This window comes from Sminthopsis crassicaudata, chromosome 5 (genome assembly GCF_048593235.1).
Source record: "Sminthopsis crassicaudata isolate SCR6 chromosome 5, ASM4859323v1, whole genome shotgun sequence".
NCBI classification, from domain to species: domain Eukaryota; kingdom Metazoa; phylum Chordata; class Mammalia; order Dasyuromorphia; family Dasyuridae; genus Sminthopsis; species Sminthopsis crassicaudata.
The window spans coordinates 264,793,256-264,819,694 of NC_133621.1; the positions used below are offsets into that span (position 1 = coordinate 264,793,256).

General features: G+C 33.5%; 1 pseudogene; it reads left to right on the forward strand.

The window, feature by feature from the left end:
* The window catches only part of LOC141543978 (CDK-activating kinase assembly factor MAT1 pseudogene), a 70,796-nt pseudogene extending 44,563 nt beyond the window's left edge, over nucleotides 1–26,233 (forward strand).
* The last annotated feature ends 206 nt before the right edge of the window (nucleotides 26,234–26,439 follow it).

The following is a 26,439-nucleotide window of genomic DNA, read 5'->3' on the forward strand; positions in this document are numbered from 1 at the left end:
ATTTTAAAGAAGGGAAAAAGACCTGTATTGCAAAAATGTTTGTGTCAGCCCTTTTTTGTAGTGGCCAGAAACTGGAAACTGAGTGGATGCCTATCAATTGGAGAATGGCTGAATAAATTGTGGTATATGAATATTATGGAATATTATTGTTTTGTAAGAAATGACCAGTAGGTTGATTTCAGAAAGGCCTGGAGAGACTTACATGAACTGATGCTGAGTGAAATAAGCAGAACCAGGAGATCATTATATACTTCAACAACAATACTATATGATGATTAATTCTTATGGATGTGGCCGTCTTCAACAATGAGATGAACCAAATCAGTTCCAATACAGCAGTAATGAATTGAACCAACTATATTAAGCGAAAGAACTCTGGGAGGTGACTATGAATCACCACATAGAATTTCCAATCCCTCTATTTTTGTCATCCTGAATTTTTTATTTCCTTCACAGGCTAATTGTACACTATTTTAAAGTCCGATTCTTTTTGTACAGCAAAATAAATGTATGAACATGTATACATATATCGTATTTAACTTATACTTTAACATATTTAACATGTATTGGTCACCTTGCCATCTGGGGAAAGAGATGGAGGGAAGGAGGGGAAAAATTGGAACAAAAGGTTTTGCAATTGTCAATGCTGAAAAATTACCCATGCATGTATCTTGTAAATTAAAAACTATATAAAAAAAAGAAATGAGGCCTTTATGAGAACCCTAGGATGCAATTTTACCCCAGTTTATTGCTTCCCTTCTAAGCTTGTCTGCATTGATTTTGTTTGTTTAAAAGTTTTTATACTTAATATAATCAAAATAATTCATTTTGCATTTCATAATGTACTCTAGTTCTTCTTTGATCACAGATTTCTTTCTTTTCCACAGATCTGAAAGGTAGACTATCTTTTGTTTTTTTCTAATTTGCTCATAATATCACTATGTCTAAATCGTGAACCCATTTTGACCATATTTTGGTATAGGTTGTTAGATGTGGATCATGACCGAATTTTTGCCATACTAATTTCCAGTTTTTCTAACTTTTTTTTCAAATTAGGAAAACAAAAAAGCTTTATAAGAATAAGTTATCAGAATTTCCGTAGTTCTATATGATATACAAAGTATTTAAAAGTGAATGTTGAAAATTAAATGCATTTGAAAAGGTAACATATTATTGTTATATAAATATACTCTGAGTGACTCAAGAGGCCAATTTTTTGTACATACATATCAGACCAGTTAAGATAGCAAAATAGGAAAAGTAGACTGGTCCAGATGTCCCCTACAAACTGTTCCAACAATGATCTAAGAAAAGAACCAAGCCATATTGTGATTGAGAAATCAAAGAAGAAAACAACATGATTTTTTTCCTGTTCTTTGTTGTTTGGAGGCTTGAAAAAGCAGCTGGCCATCATCAACTTGTTATTTGTTTTTTTCTTCTCCAAGAGCACCATGACATCAGGAAGGTGATTCTATGATATGGAAGTGAGTTGGATGGAAATGAGGAAAAGCTGGGCAAAGTCACCTGCCTCAGTCTCCCCTCCAGAGACATCTGGATCCTAGATCAATACGACTAGAGATTGGCCTTTTTAAGATAAGATCTTCAACAGGTCTCAGTTTGACTGAGGCCACATCGAATCAATGATTAAAATTAGGTGCCAATTGAGCCAAAGAATCTCCTCATTAGCCTGCTCCCAAAAATTCTAAATAAATGAAGAAATGAATCATTGATGAGAAGAAACTCAGGATTTCTGGATAAAGCTGAAAAGACTTCCATTTTACATAATCTGAGTCAATTAGGACCCAAACAATGATCAAATGGTGGCCAATTGGAATCAGTTTGCTTTTGGTTTAAGACCTAGTCCTTAGAAAGAAATCAAGTCATTAAAACTACAATGAAGTGATAGCAAACGTAATGCTTGGGGGGGGGGGATATTGGAAGAATGAGTAAAAAATTAAAATTTTCTCTTTTTAAAGATAATTTTTGGTACCAGGGACACACAAGATACAAATACAGATGAGAATAGTGTTAAAACCTCTATAAGCAAAGCTTCAAATAAAAACACAACTTGATTATAAAATTTATTAGAATTCCAGAAAGGAATGATGAGTTTGGGACACAGACAGAGACAGTTAAAGAGAGATAGATAGAGATAGCTAAAATAATATTGTAACTGAAATAAGAAAGATAGAGAAAAGACCTAGAAAAGAAATAAAAGCATTGGAAGAAGGGAAAGAAAGGAAAACACAATTTATATCTATGTGTATCTCTGTGAGTGTGTCAATGGAAAATTAGAATAAGAATGACTAATTAGAACCTATTGACTCCATGAAACATGTTATATTTAAAAAGGTAAAATATTAGTGAAGGAGGATAAAAATATATGGTATTTTTTAAAGAGTTGAAACAGAAAGTGGAACAAATACACATAATTTAATAGGTAAAAATTAGAAACAGAAAATTTGTAGACAAAACAAAAGTCTAGGTTTCATGTTTCAAGAAATCATGAAATATTTCCTATACTTAGTAGAAACAGAGGAAAATGAAAGTAGAATCCAATGATCCTTTCTTTAAAGAAAATTCATGCTGAAAACTCACAGGAATTTAATAATCAAAAACTCAAAGCTTCCCTATGAAATAAAAATGCAAGAAACCAGAAAGAGTTTAGCTATAAAGGAATATGGATCAGGATCACACAGGCTTTAGCAGCTATCAACTTAAAGGAGTAATGACCTTGGAATATAATATTCTACAAGGCAGAAGGCCTAGATTTAAGTTCAAGAAAATGTACAAAGAAAAACTGAATATAATTTAGAGAGAAAATGGGTCTTTACTGAAATAGAAACTTTAATGAATCCTTGAAAATACCAGAACTGAGAAGAAATTTTTGAATACAAAAACTAAAAAGAATCAAGAGTAGTTAGTATTGACTATATGAGGGTTAATTACTTGGATTCTTCTAGGAGTTGATACATATTGTCCCTCTAGAATCTAGATTTCATCTTAAAGTCAAGCAAATAAAATGAGGACCCTAGGAATGATCTTTTATGTTTTGATTATCTCAAAAGAAGAAAGGAAAGGGAAAGGAAAAAAAGCATACATAGGAGGAGAAAAAAAGAGATGAGTGATAAGGAAATAATCTACATAATTGGAAAGGCAAGTAAAAAATTATACAACAAGGAAAATGGTTGACATAATGATGTCACTTGGACTGCTTTTATTATGTAGATATTTATTAGCTGTATGATCCCGGGTAATTTATCTAACCACTGTCTGTCTCAGTTTCCTCAACTGTAAAATGTAAATAACAATAGGATCTACCTCATGATTGTCATGAGAATCTAGTGAGATATTTATAAATCATGTAGCATAGTGTCTGCTCATTCCATTCTCCCTCCAACAGTGATATGTTTATTTGAACAAAAGAAGGATAAAACACTTGCAAGCATTTTGATATAGAAAAGCATTCAATAAGCATTCCATTCAATCATGAAATGGAAAGGAAAGGGGGCAGAAGGTAAATGGGATCAAAAAAGGTGGGGGGAGTTCAGGAAAGCATTACTAATTTAAAAAAAATCTTTTTGCAAGATCATGAAGAAATGTTTAAAAGTAAAAAAGAAAAAGATAAACTATAATTGGGGTCTGAGCAAGTAGAGACAAAACAGGTAGTAAAGAATTGGAAGATTTAATAAAAATTAGAAGAGCATTATTAAGCATAGCCCTCTCTCACCATACAATTCTGTTTTTGAAGAAGCAAAAAGCAAAGAGAAGAAAAAAGAGGAAATATGTATAAAAGACTAGAATAGAGGAAAATAACTCATGATCATAATTGAACGTAAATGGGATGAACTCACACATAAAATGGAAGATAAAATTGATTTGAAAGAAAAGGCCAATATTTTGTTAAAGAGAAACATAGTTAAAGATTCACATAGAGTATTAAATAAGAGTCTAGAGAGAAAAAAATGTTATTCTTTAGCAGAAATGAAAAAAAAACAAGCAGGAATAAGAATTATGATCTTAGATGACACTTACAAAAATATATTTGATTAAAAAAGAACAGAGAAAATTATTCCTGTTCTTGTCCTTGTCCTCCCCACTCATGCAACCAGAATTACTTCAATTATTAAGAGAGATAGAGCAATAGAGACAGAGACACACAAAAAAAGACAAAGAGAGAGACAGAAGGAGACAGAAAGAGAAAAAAAAGAGAGACAAAAAGAAAGAGTCAAAGACAGAGACAGAGACAGAAACAGAAATGGGGAGAGAGGCAAAAAGAGAGGCAGAAAGAGATAGATAAAGAAAAAGAGACAGAGAGAGGAAAAAGGCAGAGAGAAAGAGTCAGAGAGACACAGAGAGAGCCAGAGACAGAGATTCTTCAGCTGGCATACTGTTCTCTGGAAACCACTGGTATGAATGCAAATTGTTGAGTACATCAATTTAAAGAACAAGAGAATATGGGTATATATCATGTTTAAGCTAGACTAACAGCAATCCTATGAGCTATTTTATAGCCTATTTTATCTTATTGCAGATGAGAAAAAATTGACACATCAAATGTTAGAGTGGTTCACATCAAATCACCTATTGTATGTGGAAACTTTGCTTTTGGGTGTGAAAGAAATGCTTTTTATAATCATATACCTAATTGCTTTACAGAAAAAAAAGGCATTTTTTAAAGGGAAGGAAAATGCTTTACCTGCATTTACAAAGATTCCTAGAGTCCTATGATGTAGATATTAAGTAGAGTAGGTAGAAAGGGATGGTGAAGAGAGGGAGGGGATAAAATAAAAAAAGAGAGGGAGGGAGGGAAGCAACAGAGAAAGACATACATACACACACACACACACACACACACACACACACACACACACAGATCTTAAAATGAGTAAAGCATCTCCATGGAATTTCTAAGCTAAACTCTAGTTGCTAGGAGAATGTGATCACTAATGAATGCGCTCTCAATTAGTCTAGGAAAAAGGAATGATAAGAAGAGAAATAAATTGCAGACTTCTGAGAGTTTTCAAAATGACCATAAGTATAATGCATTATAGGACTTTAGGGTACTGATCTGTGAATTGATTACTGCTTTTGTGATAGGCCAATTTCTTTATGCTCTATCTCTGTTCACAAATATAAACCATAATTCCTACCCTGTTAACATTGCCATGATCTGAATCTTTCTGGGTAATTTCCACTAATCATTTTTATTCACCCATCTGTGCAGAAGACTCCTTGATATTACCCACTAACCATCTGCACATTCTGAGAAAGCCCATGAATTGCCTGGCTCTGTAAAACCCAATCATATTCTATCCCATCCCCACCAGCCCAGTTCACTTAAATTGAGAGTATATCAATATTTTGAAATGTCCTTTCTTACATTAAATAAAGATACATGATGTGACTAATGCCACATAATCGAGCTGCATAATGCAAACGTCCGCCATAATATTTCAACACTACAGCTTTATTCTTTTTAGGGGAAAAAAGGAAGGATTAATGCACAAAGTAGGGAAATGGTTTTAGAGCAAAGCTGTACTAAATTGATGGGTTTGCTTCGCAACACTCTCTTGGAAGATAAAAAGGCACTTTCTGCCAATTTTGCAAAAATGCCTCCCTCTTCTTCCACAGTTGCTATCCCCTAGGCATTTTACATCTTACAAAGTAGGCTGTGATCCCATTTACTTAGAGAAGAGAAAGAGGGAAAGTAAGGGGAAATGAAGAGAACCTCACCATATTGCATATCATTATATCCATTTCCCAAACTTTACCCTTACTCTGTTCCTAATCTCCAACCACACTGTAACTCTCTTCAGGAGAAAAATTTCAAGCACATCCTTACAGACTGAATATTTTATCTTTCCTAATGACAAATTCACATAGCATGTAAAACATTTAAATATAGTTGGTGAATGAAATCACATATTTTAGTCACTAAAATTATATTCAATTGTATTCAAATTATATTCAACTTGATTTATTCAACAAGTTTTATATTTTGCCAATCAGCCACTATGCTATCCTGATTGAGTGATATATTATATATTAACATTTTATATAACATTAATATACAATATATATTTTATTTGTAAATACTTAAGGTTGTATCCATACACACATACATCTATACATAATACATATTTGTATGTGAATATATACATACACAATATATATTTGCATGCATGTGACTGTGTATGCATAACACAAACACACATATATACATACATACATACATACATACATATGTATAAATAAATATATAGGAGACAGAGAGACATGCAGTTTAATAATTGAGATAAATCTCTTACAGGAAGACCTTTTGGAGGATATGCTGTGAAGTTTCAAATACTTTTGCTGTTTACTTTTGAGGAGGGAGGAAGATTATTTTTTAAAGGAATAATGGTGATATTATAATCATATGAAATGAACTGACTAGTTAGTACAAAGGTGTTTTCTACTGATCTTTAGGTGTTCACTTGAAACACTTCAAAGTGTAATTTCTCATATAGGATTAGAGACTGCACCTGTGATTTCATTGGTTCTTTCAGGATCTCTTCCTATTAATAAAAGTCATAACCTTCTCTGCAATTTTAAGTCTTAAAAAAACTCTGTAGAACATTGAAAAGTTAAGGAGTTTGTCAAGGTCATAGACAAGTATGTTCAGCTGTGGATCTTGACCACAACTATTCCTAGTTTTGAAAACAGCTTACTTTCTATTTTTTTTCTTTCTAATTTAAATCAACCTCACCAAAATGGAGCCATCAATGTTCATTTCCATATCTGGCTTTACCTAAGTCGAAATTTTTCTTCCTGCCCATCTCTTTCTAACTATGTCATTTGCTTCCTTCAAAAATCAGCTCAAATTCAATTTCTTTGACCCATTTCCTTCCTAATTAAAACTGGCCACAGTGTTCTTGCTTACCCACTGAATATTTCCTTTACTATTTCTAAGACATTTCACATATATTACAATGAATCACAATATTATTTTGTGTACATACTCTATCTTTTATATTAGATAGAAAGACTGCTTGAGGGCAAAACTGTATCTTATGCCTATATAAAGGAAGGAAGAAAAAAAGGTTAAAAGGAAAGGAAGGAAGGAGGGAGAGAGAGAAGGGAAGGAGATTGACTGAATACTTACTGTGTTCCAGACAATATTCTAAGTGGCAATATGTAAATGCAATGCAAATGCAGAGAGAAAAAGAGACAGAGACAGAGAAAGGGAGAGAGAAAAAATGAGTGAGAGAGCACTTGCTGTCGAGAAGATGAATATAATCCTTCTGGAGAGTGTTGAGCAGAGAAAAGAATTTTGTCATTGACTGTTACAGGGATGGTAAACTGATATATAAAGGGAATAGATACTGGGCCTATCATTGTATAGGATCATAGAATGAGAGTTGGAAGGGAACTCAGAAGTCCATGAATGTTGTTCCTTAATTTTATAAATGAAGAAAATTAAGCTCAGAGAGGTAAATGACTTGGTGAAGGTCACATGGGAAGTAAAAAAAAAAAAAATAGATTTGAATTCTGGTCCTCTGATTCAATCATCCCTTAATCAGAATTTTTGTATTCTAAAAGAAAGAGCCAATTTTTGTCTTCTAAAGAAAAGAGCCAAGCCATGAATTTTACCCAGTTTTCAACTTAACATTGCTGCTTCCTAGCAACTGTCCCCTAGAACCATTCTTTCCCCAAGTCATTAGCCCAATGCAATTGCATTACCTTATTCTATACTCACTGCAGGTTCCTTGTGTTCTTCCTGTTTCACTTTCACTTTTACAAAAAATATCTCCTTTTTAAAAGAACTAAATATAACAAATTAAAATGTATTACATTCAAGGTGAAACCATGTTTATACCCAATCACAAAATATAAATAATCCACAACTGGATAAAAGGTTATCTTCTCAAATTGCAATTCATTATTTAGTTAATCTACTATGTTGCAGAGAAGTTAGATCATTATTAAACATCACTTCTATTTGATTCTGTATTTTTGTGCTTGTCTGTGTTTGCTTTACCATTTCTCATTCCCATGCAGTCCTCTCTACCACCATCCCCATTTGTTATTTATCTCTGGTGGTTTCATAGAAAGCAGGGTAAACAAAGAGCCAGGAAAAAACTGGGTTTGAATCATCACATAAGCATTATGGGCAAGTCAATTAACCTCTATAAAACTCACATTTTTGACATGTAAAATGGAGTTCATATCAATCAGTATAAGGGTTGGGTCCAGGAAAAACCTAAGTACAAAATACAAATTCTGTCATCATCATTGACCACTAACAACTTCATTATGGATTAAAGATACAACCCTATCATTATTACTTGTATTGTTCCCCACACTTAATGTAACAGATCTTTCGTTCTTATTAAAAACTGAACCCCATTTTTACCATCAATTTATACACACTGACATGACTAACCTACCAGATCCATCTAAAAGGACCTGAAAAATAGTATTTTAAAATTATTTTCTCTCTCCCTTTCCCTCCTTCCTTTCCTTTCCTTCCTCCTCTTCCTGCTTCTTCTCCTGCTTCTTTTCCTCCTCCTCTTCCCCCTCCTCCTCCTCCTCCTCCTTCCTCTTCTTCTTCCTCTTCTTCTTCTTCTTCTTCTTCTTCTTCTTCTTCTTCTTCTTCTTCTTCTTCTTCTTCTTCTTCTTCTTCTTCTTCTCTCTCTCTCTCTCTCTCTCTCTCTCTCTCTCTCTCGCTCTCTCTCTCTCTCTTTCTCTCTCTCTCCCTGTCGTTTTTGTCTGTCTCTGTCTCTCTGTTTCTATCTGTGTCTCTGTGTCTCTGTCTATCTGTAAGTCTGTCTCTCTTTCATATTATCTCCTTGTTGATAACTGAATGTTCTAAAAGAATATACTCTAGCTATTCTGGAAATTTTTCGTCCAGCTCTTCCCACCACTCTGTCTTAATTTTTACCCTCACTCTTTTAAATACAACATAAATCTAATCAAATAATGAGATAGTGTGGTATAATATAAGAAATTCTGGACATATAGTTAGAACTGGTTTTAAATCTTGCCTCTGCTGATTATTATCTGTGTGATATTCAGTAAGTCACATAATCTCTCTTTACGTTTCCATATTTTCAAAAACATTAAAATATTGGAGTATATATTATAGCATATCTTCTATATAATGGGATCTATAATTTATCTTTCATATTGTTTCCTGGTCTGTTTCTGTCTCTCTCTGTGTCTGTGTCTCCCTATTTCTGTCTCTTTCTCTCTCCTTCTATGTCTCTCTATCTCTATCTCTGTATCATTGTTTCTGTGTCTCTGTCTCTGTCTGTCTTTTTGTTTCCCTCTATAACACACACACACACACACACACACACACACACGCACATGCATACACAAACCCTATGCTCTATGTGCATTAGCTACCATCTCACAGGACGCAATTTAAGGAAAACAAAAAGAAATTTATACCATATTATTGATGAAAACAGTCCAAACACAGATATCAATATTATACAATAATATGTGATGAGTGCATTGTCAAAATATAAAACCAGGTACTATATTAGTTGTGAAAGGGGACAGTCATTGCTAATTAAGGAAGATTTCAGGGGGGGAAAGAGTATTTGATGTGATTGATTTTTAAAAATTTTTAAATTTAATTTAATTTTATAATTATAACTTTTTTGACAGTACATATGGATGGGTAAGTTTTTACAACATTATCCCTTGCACTCACTTCTGTCCTGATTTTTCCCTTCCTTCCCTCCACTCTTTCCCCTAGATGGCAAGCAGTCTTATATATGTTAAATATGTTATATACCAGACACAATATATGTGTGCAGAACCAAATTTCTTGTTGCATAGGAAGAATTGGATTCAGAAGGTAAAAATAGCCTGGGAAGAAACACAAAAATACAAGCAGTTTACACTCATTTCCCAGTTTTCCTTCTGGGTATAGATGATTCTGTCCATCATTAATCAATTGGAACTGAATTAGATTTTCTCTTTGTCGAAGATATCCACATCCATCAGAATAATCCTCATACAGAATTGTTGTTGAAGTGTATAATGATCTCCTGTTTCTGCTCATTTCACTCAGCATCAGTTTATGTAAATCTCTCCAAGCCTCTCTGTATTCCTCCTGCTGGTCATTTCTTATAGAGCAATAATATTCCATAACCTTCATATACTATAATTTACCCAACCATTCTCCAATTTATGGGTATCCATTCATTTTCCAATTTCTAGCCACTACAAAAAGGGCTTCCACAAACATTTTGGCACATACAGGTCCCTTTCCCTTCTCTAATATTTCTTTGGGATATAAGTCCAGTAGTAGCACTTCTGGATCAAAGGGATGCATAGTTTGATAACTTTTGGAATATAATTCCAGATTGATCTCCAGGATGGTTGGATTCATTCACAACTCCACCAGCAATGCCTCAGTGTCCCAGTTTTCCCACAACTCTTCCAACATTCATCATTATTTTTTCCTGTCATTTTAGCCAATCTGACAGATGTGTAGTGGTATCTCAGAGTTGTCTTAATTTGCATTTCTCTGATCAATAGTGATTTGGAACACTCTTTCATATGAGTGGAAATAGTTTCTATTTTGATGTATTGATTTAACAGAAACCTAAGAATATGTGCATAAAAATTTAAAAAAAATAAGTCAAAAAAAGGGCATAGGAATTCAGGGATTTGGTTGATGAGTGGGTTTGTTTAACTAATTGCTTTCTTTTGTGGATTTTTTTTCTTATCTCTTCTTTATGTTTTTTTTATAAAGGATTGGAATGAGATTTTTTTAAAGAAAGGAAATATCATATAAAAACAAAAAATAGCCTTGAAACTTTAAACTTTAACAAGAAATTGAATAGCTAAAGAAGGGGGAATGATGAGTCACAGAGTACATGGAACAGAATAAACAAAGGTGAGGAAGTCCTAGGATCTTAGATTGAGAGCAGGAAGGAACTTCAAAATCCATTTATTCTAGTAACATCATTTTACAGATAAGGATATTGAAGGTCACAGACTTAAAGCATGTAAGAGACCTTTTTGGTCATCTGGTCCATACCCTCCAATTTATAAATAATGAAAGTTAGACTCTGAAGGATTAAGTGCTTAGGCCTAGCATCACAAACCTAGGAAGTGACTAAGGCAGGATTTGAATAGAACCAAAACTCTTCAAACACAATCCACTTGGTCAGGATATCTCCTTAAACAACAACAATGATAACAATGATAATATTGTTGTTGTAATTATCATCATCATCAACAACAATAACAATGATAATATTATTGTTGTAATCATCTTCATTATCATTAATAATAACTATGATATTAATACTCATTACCATCATCAACAATGACAATAACAACATTCAGATCATAAAAATATACAACATCATTTATATAGTGACTTTAGATTTCTAAAGTATTTTATAAATATCTATTTATCCTTACTATAACTTTGGAAGATAGATGCTATTATTATCCCCATTTTGCGGGTGATAAAAAAAGAAAAAGCCAGAGGGTAGTTGATTTGCCTTGAGTCACACAGTTTCTAAGTGTCTGTGGTAGGATGAGATTCCAAGTCTCCCTCATTTCAGGTCCAACATTCTAACCATTGTACTACCCAGAAAATGTGGCAAAGCACATGGCATATTTAGCGAGCAAATATTTTCTAACTATTTGGACTACAAAGCACATGAGGAATGGTTACCTTTTGTTAATGGTGCGAAACTCACCACTGTTTGTCTCCTTTCCTCTGCCTTTCCACCATGGCTGTAGTATTTCTCTGGAGTGGTTATTAAAGCACATTAAAACCAGAACTTATAACTTAATATTACTTTCTGGTTTCAAGTTTGAAGTTTTTAAAAACTATTTTTAATTATTTCAAGTCTTTAGATTACTATTTATTTTCTTGACATGACAATTCAGATTTATTAATAGGCAAAATAGGGAAATGAACTGTCTGGTGGTGCTGGAAAAAATTACTGGTGACAACAAATTCCTTTTCTACTGGCCACCATTGCCCCCAATTTCCCCTATCAAAGACAACTGCTAAAATGTAAATATCACTTAGAAGAAAGAGTATGCCAACCAATTATCAAAATTTAATTCTACAGAATAATTTAATTTTTCACATTAGCAGGTTGGATACATATTGTTGAGGGGATGGCAAAGAAGTCCTCTAAATTCTAGTATGATAAGATGAGAAATGTGAGGAAGAGGAATAATTAGTATAACAGAATAGTTTTGTAAGAAGTAACACTGAACAGTTTGGGTATCAAAAAATTCTAGGTGTGAAAAGAGTAAGAGGAAAAAGAGATTCAGAATGGAGGATGCAAAAACAAATTGTTATATTCTCATTAGGATGCAATAAGACACTCATGAAAATGAGTCATAAAATACAATTTAAAAATAAACTTTATTGATAATTTCATTGAAAGAACACAACTCTAAGTTAAAACAGATTCTTACTCACTTAAAATTATATTCCTCTTTATCTTCACAAATACTCATACCATCTGCCACACTATGTGAAGAAAATGTTCCTTATAGCACAGCGAAAATTCTGGGAAAACTTATGATCTCCAGTTCCCATAACATGAACCTGACAGGCTTTTAGCAGCAAGGAAACCAAAGCCTTCCTACCTTCTAAAAGATGAGCTTCACAAAATAGCTATTACTTCTACAACAGCCAATTCCAAAATTATGAAGTATTTGAATGACCAAACAAGACAATCTGAACAGTAGCTATCTCTATGTAGATATAGATATATACATATACTGTATCTATATAAATTATAGATAGATGCATGCATCTAGATATTCAAATGAATACATATACATACATGTGCTATTATTCATTTGTTTTTAAACTATGTTTGACTCTTTGTGCTCTTTTTTGGGGGGTTTATAGCAAAAGTACTGGAGCAGTTTACCATTTCTTTCTCTAGTTTATTTTACATGTGGAAAAACTGAGGCAAACATTTAATTGAGTTGCCTAAAGTCATACAACTAGTAAGTATCTTAGGTCAGATTTGAACCCATATTTTCTTGACTTAGCCCTGTTTTCTATCCTCTGTGACACCTAGCTAATCAAGTGCAACATATTTAATACCTATATGGACAAAATATATACAAAGGATTTACATTTTTGAGGGACCTAGAAGAAACAAAAGCTGGATGCTTCAAAGAAGAGCCTATCCATAAGATCTCCAAGTTTTCTTCCATTTTTAGATTTTTTGATTAAAATATCCTAAGATAGTCCTGATGCTTTCCCTCATCTAGGTCTGGCAGTGGGCACTTTAGACACTACCTTCATGCATTAAAACATGAATCAAACTATCATTGTCTTCTAAGACTTTGTATATAGAACAAAGCATATAAAGATCACCTATGCAAAATTACAGCCATTTTGCTATGTATGGGTGTAGTTAGTTCATCTTCACCCGTTTTATGCACTGAAAGATCCGGGCTGACTAATTCATACTGAGGAGAGATTATATAGCACACTAAGACTGACACATCCAAAGTTCATCCATTCTGGAGTTCCATGACATTAGAAAAGGGCAACTCTTTAAAAGGGAAAAAAGTAAGTTTTCTCACTTTCTAGTTATATCTCAAAAACTGAGCACATTTGCTAAAAAGTTTGGTTTCCAAATAATATCCAAACTAACTTTTTTTTTCAATTTATGATTTGTTTTGTTTTGTTTTGTTTTTTACTATAGCTTTTTATTGACAAAACATATGCACAGGTAATTTTTCAACACTGATCCTTGCAAAAACTTCTGTTCCAACTTTTCCTCTCCTTCCCTCCATCCCCTCCTCTAAATGGCAGGTAGTCCCATACATGTCAAATATATTGAAGTATATGTTAAATAGAATATGTGCATACCTATTTTATATTTATATTGCTGCATAAGAAAAATCAGAAATAGAAAGAAGGTAAAAATAACCTGGGAAGAAAAACAAAAATGCAAGTAAACAATAACAGGAAGAGTGTAAATGCTATGTTGTGGTGGTCCACACTCATTTCCCAGTATTCTTTTGCTGGATGTAGCTGGTTTTCTTCATTACTGATCAATTGGAACTGATTTGCATCCTCACATTGTTGAAGATAGCACTCCCATCAAAATCAACCCTTGTTATGGGCCAGAAATCTGCAACATGCTAATTATGTAGGGAAAGTACAATAAGACAAGGAATTAATATGTACTTATTGAGAAATGATTGAATGACCATTTTGTTTATTCATAAAAAGTGAAGAGGTTGGATTTGTTATCTCCTTGGATTCCTTTCTGCACTAAATAAATGATTCTGTGATTCTCTCATTCTACTGCAAACTCTCCTGACTCTTCATGTTTAGGCTGTAACCAGAACATAGCATTAAAAGGAGGTGGGAATAAATGGAATGAGGGAAGTTAGCATGGGGAAGGAGAGGAAGCATAATGCTTACTGAAAGAATTATGGAAATATATTCATTAAGAGATTATAGTGCTGCAATAAGTTTCCAATAGGTCCACAATGAAGAGTGTTTGAGGATGAGGAAAGGATTTTTAATTTTTTTGTGTCATGGACTCCTGTGACAGTCGTGAAGTCTATAAATCCACTCTTAGGCTAGCAACTTTCTCTCTCTCTCTCTCTCTCTCTCTCTCTCTCTCTCTCTCTCTCTCTCTCTCTCTCTCTCTCTCCTCTCTCTCTCTTTTCTCTGTCTCTCTCTCTCTCTCTCTCTCTCTCTCTCTCTCTCTCTCTCTCTCTCCTCCTCTCTCTCTCTCTCTCTCTCTCTCTCTCTCTCTCTCTCTCCTCTCTCTCTCTCTCTCTCTCTCTCTCTCTCTCTCTCTCTCTCTCTCTCTCTCTCTCTCTCTCTCTGTCTTTCTTTGTTTCTTTGTCTCTCTGTTTCTATGCTTGTGTGTCTCTGTGTCATTGTCTTTTCTTTCTCTCTGTTTTTGTATCTCTATTTTATACATATAAATTTATATGCTTTATATACATAAAACATGGATGTATATATGCATATATTTGTAACACAGATACACACATATATAAGATTATAAAATGATAGCATTTTTAATGTATTTATCAAGATATATTTAAAAATTCATGGACCTCTTAGTTAAGAATTCCTGATTCAGGAGAATTGTTACTAGCCATTAAAGTTATGAGGGAAAAAAGCTGCTTGGAAAGGTAGGAATTCTTACTTTTCATGTTCACACAGACACTGTATGACCCTTTACTATATCCATATGGGAAAAAAATTATCATTCTAGAATGGATTAGAATACTGCAAAGTTTTCTTCAATTTTTTTTCATTTTTTTCTGTGAAGTGATACTTTGTTAACATATATATGTGTGTGTGTGTGTGTGTGAATATATGTGTATATGGGCATGTACATGTGTATACATACAGATAATTGTAATCCACCAATAAAACCCAAACCTACAGATGTGTGACTGCATATGAAATCTTGAACTTTTGACTTTAGGATCAAATCTACTATTCTATACCTTTGAGTTTAAACAATCAAAATTTTTAGGCTTTTTGTGCACATGAACTTAGTACCAGGTACCAAAGCAAAAATGGAAAATTAAAAAAGTAGTGTAAATAGCGGTTAGTACATTTTAAAGGCATATATACTTTCTTTAATACTGTGGCCTTTCCTCAGAACACTGCCCTCTACATTGCCCTCACTTACTGACAAAGCTAGTATGTATCTGAGGCTGGAACATTATCCATTCTAATAAATGACTAATCCCTTCCTTTTTCAAAATATCCTTTTTATATAGATGTAAAAAGATTCTTCTTTATACATCAATTTGACATTACTTCTTTGTTTAAAAATTTTGGTTGATTTTGGTTTGATTCTCATAGAATAAAATGTAAATAAAATAAAATAAAATTACCCTTTAATGTCACCTGCAATCTAATGACACACAAATGTTTCCGCCTTTTTATACTTTATTTTCTTATATTTGAAATGGCTTCTCCATTTCTAGTGCCAATTTAATTTAGTAGTCATATATTAAATGTCCACTATTTTGGGGGATCTTGTTTAGAAAATAAAGATCCAGCCTGAAAATAAATCTTGTCTAGAAAATAAAGATGGCTTGAAGGTAAGTCACTTGACCCATCCTGACCATGAAACTGTGGGCAATTACTGATAAATTGTCTGTAATATAAACAACTCACAAAGATTTCTAAAATCTAGAAGAATTCTGTATTGTTGGAGGGTGTTTTCTCAAATGTGCATACCAATGACTTCACAGGTTTAGTCCTTATCCCTATTATTTGAAAGATTGTCATTTGAGGGGAATTATCCAGTAACCGAATTCCTACCCTCAAAATTTTAAAATCAGTTAAGTGTGGTGTAAGAATAAGAAATATACACACATATATAATATACCTACCTAGCCACATTGATTCATAAATACATATGTGTTTACATATATATATATATATATATATATATACATACATATACATATCTACTATATATGATATATATTTTATACAACTCATATCTATTTATATTTTATATGCATTATATATTAATATGTATATGAATGCATACTCTTATGTCCTATATATCTACATATACATATATTTCTATACATATTGCTATATATAGTGAATATTTGTTATATACATAATGGATATATAATTAATTATAATAAATATAATAAATGTCCATCAGAATTGATCATTGTATAAATTAATTGTTGCCATGTACAATGATTTCCTGGTTCTGTTCATTTCATGTAGAATCAGTTCATGTAAGTCTCTCCAGGCGTCTCTGAAATCACCCTGCTGATTGTTCTTTATAGAACATATACTATACTATACTATATACTATAACTTATACAGCCATTCTCCAACTGAGGGGCATGAACTCAGTTTTTGTCACCACCAAAAGGACTGCCACAAACATTTTTGAACATGTGGCTCCCTTTTCCCACTTTAAGATATCTTTGAGATATAAGTCCCATAGAAACATTGCTGATGGACAATTTGGTAGCCTTTTGGGAATAGTTCCAAATTGCTCTCCAGAATGATTGGATTACTTCATAACTCTACCAATAATGCATAAGTGTCCTATTTTCCCCACATCCCCCTAACATTCATTATTATCTTTTCCTTTCATCTTGGGCAATTGCTTCCCTTCTAATCTAGTCTTTGCTTTTTAACTTAATATAATCAAATTTATCTATTGTTGTTCAATAATGAATTCTAGTTTTTCTTTGGCCACAGATTCCTTCCTTTTCCACAGATCTGACAGGTAAATTATCTTTTGTTCTTTTTGAGCAGTCAGGGGGTTCTTTTTGGGGGGTTCTCACCTCCTTGAGAAGTCAGGGAAGTCATGATCACCCTATGTTCTAAATCAAAAGAAAGGAGGGGGGAGAGGGAAATGTTAGGATTCTTACAAGGTGCTAAGTCACTGGAATGAATAGAGATAATAATTTTCTAATTCAGTATGATTAATATGATCCTACAAGGAGATGCTATGAGCCAGAACTTGAAACAAGGTACCTATGTACTTATATACTTAGTTCACATCTTTAAAGGAGTTCATAACTTTAGAGGAGTGCATACCTTTAAAGGAGTTCACTCACTGGTTCCCACATTAGACTTCACACCTTTAGAGAGCATATAAAAGGACAAGCCCACTAGGAGGAGATTCAGAACTAAGATTGACTTCTGGGAAATTCACAACACAGAAGTCCACAATCCCACTCTCAGAAGGAGTGTCAGTCATTCCCACTTCAACATTTGTGCTGGCTGGAGATATTCAGACAAGAGCTCTTGGAAGCCAAGAAGAGATATAGGCCTCTACTAAAGCTAACTGGGCCCCAGGAAAAAATATTCAGAATTTTGAAGGACACAGTAAAGGATCGGACTTTAATCCTGGCTGCATTTTGGGATTATTGAACTGAACTGAAACTAAGGCTGCCTCCAAAAGCTCCCTAAGAAACCTGCCCCCAAGAGAACAATTACAATTTAGAGAGAAGAACATTACATGTTCTTCTAATTTGCTTATAACACGCTTTATGTCTAAATCATGAATCCATTTCAACATCTTGATATACAGTGTTACAATGACTAGTTTCTGCTATACTAGTTTCCAATATTCCCTGCAGTTTTTTGTCAAATAGTGAGTTTTTATCCCCAAAGCTGGAGTTTTTGAGTTTGTCAAACAACTAGATAATAATAATCATTGACTATTTTTTTCTGTAAACATCATCTATTCTATTGATTGACTACTCTTGTTTCTTAGCCAGTACCAAATGGTTTTGATGACTGCTGCTTTGTAATATAGTTTTAGATCAACACAGCTAGGTCACATTCAATTATATGTTTTATTGGTTTCCTTGATGAACTTTGTTATTTTTTTTAGATATGTAAAATAATTTCTTGGGTGTTTGATTGATATGGCACAGAATAAATGAATGAATTTAGGCAGTATTGACTTTTTAAAAAAATATATTTGCTTGGCCTACCCATTAGCACTTTATGTTTTTCCAGTTCATTAGATCTGCTTTTATTTGTCTAAAAAATATTTTGTAGTTGGGTTCATATAATTTCTGACTTTGCCTTGGCAGAGATTTTCCCAAATATTTAATATTATTGACAGTTATTTTAAATGGAATTTTTCTTTGTAGCTCTTGCAGGCGGAGTTTGTTGGTAATATGTGAAAATTCTGATGACTTATCTTGTATACTACAACTTTGATAGAGTTGTAAATTGTTTCTAGGAGTATTTTAGTTGATTCTCTAGGGTTTTCTAAATATACCATCATATCATCTGCAAAGAGTGATAATCTGATTCCAACCTTATCTACTCTCATTCCTTTAATCCTTTTTTTTTCTCTTATTGCCAAAACTAACATTTCTAATAAGATATCAAATAGCATTCGTACTAGTGGGCAACCTTGTTTTACCCCTGATCTTATTGGGAATAGTTCTAGTTTATCCCCATTACATATGATGCTTGCTGAAGGTTTTTAATAAATGTTATTAATTATTTTAAGGATAACTCTGTTATTTCTATACAATGTAGTGTTTTTGTGGGAATGAGTGTTGGATTTTATTAAATGCTTTTTCTACATCTAGTGAGATAATAAGTTTTTTTTTAAGGTTGGTTATTAATATTGTCAATCATGCTAAGAGTTTTCTTAATATTGAACCAGCCCTGAATTCCTTGTACAAAGCCTACTTGGTCATAGTGTATTATCCTAGGAATGACTTTTTGTAATATTTTTGCTAATATTTTATTTAAGATTTTTTGCATCAATATTCATTAGGGAAATTGGTCCATAATTTTCTTTTTCTGTTTTCATCCTACCTGGTTTAGGTGTCCACATCATATCTGTGTTATTAAAATAATTTGTTAGGACTCCTTCTTTCCCTATTTGTTTTCAAATAAAATTTGCATAATGTTAGAATTTACTGTTCTTAAATGCTTGATAGAATTCACATGTAAATCCATCTGGCCCTGGAAATTTTTTTCTTAGGGAGTTGATTAATAGCTTGTTTTATTTCTTCAGTCCAATAATTCTTAGATTCTCTCTCCTAGACCTATTTTCCAGGTCAGTTGTTTTTTCAATGACATAGTTTACATTTTCTTCTACTTTTTTTCCTTTTCTTTGTTTTTTTTTTTTTTTTTTTGTTTGATTCTTGAAAATTCATCGATTCATCCACTTCCACTTGTTTGATTCTAATTTTAATGAATTCTTCAGTTTGCTTTTCTATCTCTTTGTGCTTTTGGCCAATTGAACTTTTGTATGAAGGGTTTTGTTCTTTTTTTTTTTTTTTAGAAATGTTTAATTTTTTCATCCATCACAGTATGAAATGGCTTCATTATACCTCTTATAACACACATACACACATCATCCCACACAAACACAGGTATACACACACACACAGCATACAAATATCCACACATATATTCACAAACATACACACATGGGGAAAGCAGTCTGCAAATCTAACATCACAAAATGAGTCTAAAGTATATGCATGCATCATTTCATAGCCAGAGCTATTTTTCTATTTCACCTATTTTGTTTTTCAATAAATTGGTTTCTTTGTAATAAGTATTTTTCTAAGGAGTTATATGCTTTTTCCATTTAATCAGGTTTATTTTGAAAGGAATTTTCTTCAGATAATTTCTGTCTTCCCTTTTCTATACCCTCTTGCAAAAATCTTATTTCCTTCCTCATTTTTCTCCTCTCTTTAAGATCCTTTTTTTGAATTCTTCCAATAGAAACTTGTGAAATGGGGAGCAACTCATATCATCCTTTTAGGGCTTTCTCTGGACTTAATTTGCATTGATGTAACCAAACATAAAATGACATGAGATGTAATAGTACTCTTCTTATTTGGTCCCTAAAAATGTTTCTTAAGAGGTATTTTATTCATTTTTTAATCTCCTATGTGAGGTGTTTCATGGAGATTAAATGGATATTTAGTGAAGTTAATTGCATTGCATCAATTTTAGTTTTTCTGATTTTTGGCTTTATTTAGGTTTTTCTTGCTAATGTTTACTTACATCAGAAAATCATTTAACTAATCACCAAAATAATATTTGTAAAAGCATAAGGGTTTGATTTACTTGGAAGTGTTTATTAACTTAAATACTTTCCCCCTTATTTACAGACTTCCCAATTCTCTACATTCTTGTTTTTTTTTCCTTTTCTGAAAAGCCTTGTATTTTTTATTCCTCCAAAATTTGAAATGGCAGGAAAGAATGGAGCCAGGATAGTGAAGAATAGACACATCTCTATGTGACTTCTTCTGAGATTCTCTGAAATTAACAGCAGATAAAGCCTCTGAGCTGGTTTTGGAGTGACAGAACCCACAAATATTTGGAATTCAACAAATTTCCAGAAGAATATACTTTGGTAGAAATTCAGGAAAAAAGGTATATTTCAATCACACAGTGATAGAGACTCTGAACATAGACCACAGTGCAGAGAGCCCAGGGCAGGGAACCAGGGTGGGGAGCCAGGGCATTGTGGTGGCCAGACACCAAGGAATCTACTGTGAGACTTTTAGACTATTCTGTCCTGGTTCAGCAGATTTGCTGTAAGATACCCAAAAGCAAATACAAAAAGCAAATTGTGAGCCACTGAGCCCCAGAAGAACATATGACCTGGCTGCACTTACACAGCCCCAGAAGTCAGTTAAAAGAGCCTTCCCAGAAAAACTTCAGAGATAAGTCTTATCACTTTCATATGTTTGTTTCAGGTCAATGGCATGTGGCTTTAATTTACTTGCTGATGTCCATGAAGCTTCCTCAGTGAGTTTTAGTACTCTTGCTCTGTTTAATTTAAGTTGTCCATAATAAAAGAAAGATATATAATGGAAGAAACCTCATCAAGTCCACAACACAAATACTAAAATATGATTCCAGGCTGCTTTCAGAACTTTGACTGGAAAGACTTACATGAACTGATGCTGAGTGAAACAAGCAGAACTAAGAGTACATTGTACATAATAGCAAAATTACATGATTATCAACTGCAGCATACTTGGGGCTTTTCAACAATGTGATAATTATAGGCATTCCAACTGATTTGGAATGGGAAATGGCATCTACATACAGAAAAAGAACTATGGAGACTGAATATGGATTAAAGAATAGTACTTTCACTTTTTTGTTTATTTCCTTCTTTCTCATATTTTTTTTCCCTTTTGCTTAATTTTTCTTGCACAACATGACATATGTGGAAATAGGTTTAAAGAATTGAATATACATAAACAATATCAGAATCAGATTACTTGTCTTGTGGAGGTAGGATAAAGGAGGAAAGTGGAAAAATTCGGAATACAGTCTTACAAAAAATGAATGTTGAAAACTATTTATACATATATTTGGAAAAAGAAAAGACTATTAAAGTTTGTGTGTGTGTGTTTGTTTTTTTTTTATACCCTTTTTAATCCTTTATTCAAAGCCTAAATATTCCTTTTTAAAACTTCAACTATTTGTTCTACCCTCTGGGATCAAGAAGAAGAAACATGCAATCCTTCTTCCATGCAATAGCCCCTCAACTGCTAGAGTATAGCTATCAAGATCCCTTGCTCCATTTTCTTTTCTCAAAACTAAACACTATCAGTTCTCTCAATTTCCTTAGGACCTTAATTTGAGGTTTCACTCCACTTATCCTCTCCTGGACCTTTCTTACATCTTCAAAATGTGTCCCCCAGTATTAAGTACAAAGTCTGCTCAGGGAAGAGTATACAAGCACTTTCATTTCCATTGCTTTGGATTCTTTACTTCCCTTAATGAAATCCAAGATCATTAGTTTTCTTGGATATCATATCACACCACTGGCTATTATTAACAGTACAATTCATTAGGACTCCCAAATAATTTTCAAATGACCCACTGAGAAGAAGCTTGATGTACTGAATGAAATGTCAGATGGGAACCAGGAACTTGTCCTCTAATCCTATCTTAATCACTTAATAGTGGGGTAAAGCTTGGAAAATAATTTAACCTCTCTGGGACTCACTTGCTTTACATGCAAATAAAGGGAATAAAATTCTCTGACTTAAATTACTTTATAACTCTATATCTGTATTCCAATGTTTTCTAACTATGTCTTTTAAATCATAGCTCTTTTATTTACAAAATGTCCATATAACTAAGGTAGAGAATCCCCCTCCCCAGGAAATAAATGGTGAAAAACTATAAGAACGTAGGTTGAAAAGTTTTAAAAGTTGTTTGCATAATTGTGCTACAACAGTCCTGCATTTTCTTTTAGCACAGAGTAAAATTCTTGAAAATGATTGTGGAATGAGATTCCTCTTCATTTGCTCCTTCATCTGTAGCCCTCTGGATACAGGATGCCACATGTAACTAGTAAAATGAGTGCATACTATTTTACATCCACTTCTTATCATTCAATTCACACTGAACACACTAGGGAGTTGCCTTGGAACTGTTTGGCCAGCTCCTGCTTCACTGGAAGATACAACATACTCTAGTGTAAGCCAAATGCTTATCACTGATTCACAAATGGCTGAGATTATATGCTGTTGTTATATCAGTAACTTTGTCCACCAGGCCAACCCAACAACTCTCAACACTGTCTGTACTTCCATTATAACTCACTGTACTTTAGGAAGTATGATATAAGTCATGTGTTTACTTTTTACTTTTTCCCACTAACTCATTTGTGCCAGGTATTTGATAAAAGGTTGTTTTTATTTCACCATAGACAGAACACTAAAAGTGTACAATTCGATCATATTTAACATAATTCAACAACTGTCTATTGAATATTTACCATTGACAAGCCAAGAATGAAAAGAGGCATAGTAATTAAAATGGTGATCTTCCCAGTCTACTTTAAAGAGCTCTTAAGTAAGAAAATTTGGGTTTGAATTCCTCTGGGCAATTCATTTAAACTCACTGTGGCTTAAGTTCACTCATTGGTCCTTATATGATTCTCTCTTGTCACCTCACTCTCCTCTTTATTTTCTATATCTGATAGCACATACCTCTTATTTTTGCTTCTTTATAAAGTATATGTGACTTACAGCATGGACAGTTAGGTGGCATCATAATGTATAGAATGCTAGGTCTAGAGTCAGGAAGATTCAGTTTCTTGAAGTCAAATCTACCTCAGACATCTACAAGCTATATGACTCTGAAAAAGTCACTTAACTGTGTTTGCCTCAGTTTTCTCATCTGCAAAAATAAAAAATGAACTAGAGAAAGAAATAGGAAACCATTCCATTATATTTGCTAAGGAAAACCCAAATGACATCATGAAATATTTGATACAACTGAAAAATGACTGAAGGACAACCACAACAACAGAAATCTTATATAGATTATAAATATCATTTGTGCCTTATCCCTTTATCCTCTGAGTCCCTGAATAACAGGAATAATCTTTATCTAAACTTGGTGTTCCATTGGGTACCTAACATAATGTTCTGCATATAAAACATACCTAAAAATAATGTGTGAAAAAAGAACAAAAATGAGTAAGTGGTGGCTTATTAATACATACCCAAATAGTTTCTTTGTGTTTATATGTATGTATATGTGTTCAGAAGTTCATGTAAGGATGTTGAAAGTCATAAACAGCTGCAGATTTAAAAGGAAAAAAATTAAAACAACACAATAAATAAAATAGTACTCTAGGAAATAACTGGCAAACTGCAGTGTTTGTCAAAAAACAAAAACAAAAAACTGAAAACTGTCAAAAATGACACCAAACAGAGCAAATCTATTATTATGAAGATTGATTGTTAGAGAATTGGCCTAAATTCATTCTTAGGTAAGGGAGACTCAATCATTCTTGTAGAGAAGATGAAGTAGCAGGAAGAAAGGGAGAAATCAAAATGTTTACGAGATGGGACTATACAATCATAGTTTTTAAGATAGATAAATAAATTCTTTCATCTTCTAGATGGATTTCTTTTTTATGGTCTAGGTAAATTGACATGTCCAAAGTCACACCAAGCTGGAATCCAGTTCTTCCAGCACTTTTTGCATTAACTTATAAGCCTATCATAACTTTCAAGAACTAGGGGCTCATCTGCATGCTATAGTGAAGAGGCACTTTCTTAATTGGGAGTAAATTTCTTGGATACAGTTGATGCTTGTTAGATATAACTTGATGCTGCTCTATTGGCTGACTAGGATCTAATGAACCTCAAATGTTCACTCTGGTAATTGATGGGCATTTCTGTAATGAGATTATTTTTAAAAATTATAAACTATGTCAATAGATAAGATAAAGTATATTTAGATAATAGATAAGTAAAGTAATAGATAACTAATTATATAATAGATAAGTAAAGTATATTTAAAAGAACCATTAGTGTTTTTTGTTTTTGTTTTCTTTTTTCAAAAAAATACATTGATCAATTGCTTTGTAATAGTAAGTATAAATATCTAGGAAGAATAGAAATATTTTTCTCTAAAATGGTCTGATGGAAACATTCAGCCAACAATCTGCGTAGCACCTGGATTTGAAATCAAATGTCATTTTTAACTACTCTCCTTCCAAGCACATAGAAGATGTTTGGGTTAGTAATGCTAGGATTCTACTGTCAGTGATGGAGAAAACGGTTTGAAATGATTATTTTGCAAATATTTCCATGTTTCCTCTTGTTTGTAATCTCTTGTTCCATTTTACCCTAATATGATCTTGGTGTGACTTTGTTTGATTAAGTATCTTGCCCAAGTTTTTTCAAACGGGAATGAATTCCCATTATTTCTGTTTGCTCACATTTCAAAATATATTTGCATAAATTACTTATAATGTCTGCTCATCAGCATGTATAGATAGATAGATAGATAGATAGATAGATAGATAGATTGATAGATAGATAGATAGACAGACTAGAGAGAGTCCAGATGCACGAATTGGATCTAGAGTTAAACAGAAGGAAAGAAGTGTAGATTGTCTCTAGATAATTGCAAAGTTCATTAACTGATGCAATCTAATCATGAAAGTGAAAATCTTTTTTTAACACTAATATTTTACTGGTTGCAATATAAAAGAAAACCCTCCTAGATCACTGCCTTGTCATGATGGAAGGAATTGCATGGCTTAACGAAATTAGGACAATGTCTTGCAGAGTTATTAAGATGTTAAGGGGGGATGGAGCCAAGATTGCAGAGAAAGCACACATGACTTTCCAAGCTCTCTCATACCTTCATGACCAATTAATAAATACAGCCTCAAAAATAGCGATTGACTGGTAAAACCCATAAAGATTATAAGTACAACAACTTACCAGTTGAAGATAATCTGGAATTTCATCAGAAAAAGTTTGTCCTGAGAGGTGGGAACAGACCACCACAGGCAGGGATAGAACCAGAGGCTAGCATATTGTACATATCAGGAAGGGGTGGCTAATGAGGTTAGAAAAAGTACAAAGACAACTCTGGCATAAGCTGATTGCTCTGCTCTGCTTGCAAAACAGCAAATCAGTAGAGAAATCAAAGCCATTCAAAAAAACACCAGAATATAACAGGATCTGGCTATACACACCGGAAGTGACTCAACACAGACCACAGCACAGCTGTGCAGCCACATTCTGCAGTATGGGGCTTTTCCTTGGGGCAGTAACGAACCTGCACTGCAGGAAGGCACAGTGGGGTGCTCGGCTTGGGGCAATAAAACTTCTGAAGCACAACTGTGCTTTCAGAGCAAAGACACTTCTGTTCAGCAGGGTTATTCGCTGGTTAGCTGCTAATATCCACAGCCCTATGGTTGGCTTTGGCTTGGAGTAGTGACACTTTCACTGTTCAGCCTCTAGCTTCAGGGCAGTTGCTAAGCAGCACAGCAGGGTTCTTCACCGGGCACTTCCACAACTTGGCTTGTGCTAACCAGGTCTGAATCACTTCCAGTGGGGGGGGGAACTTTTTCCCAGAGCACTCCCTGTACATTGCCCATTTGCAGGACAGCTAGTGTCCATACACCTATTCCTGTTCTGCAG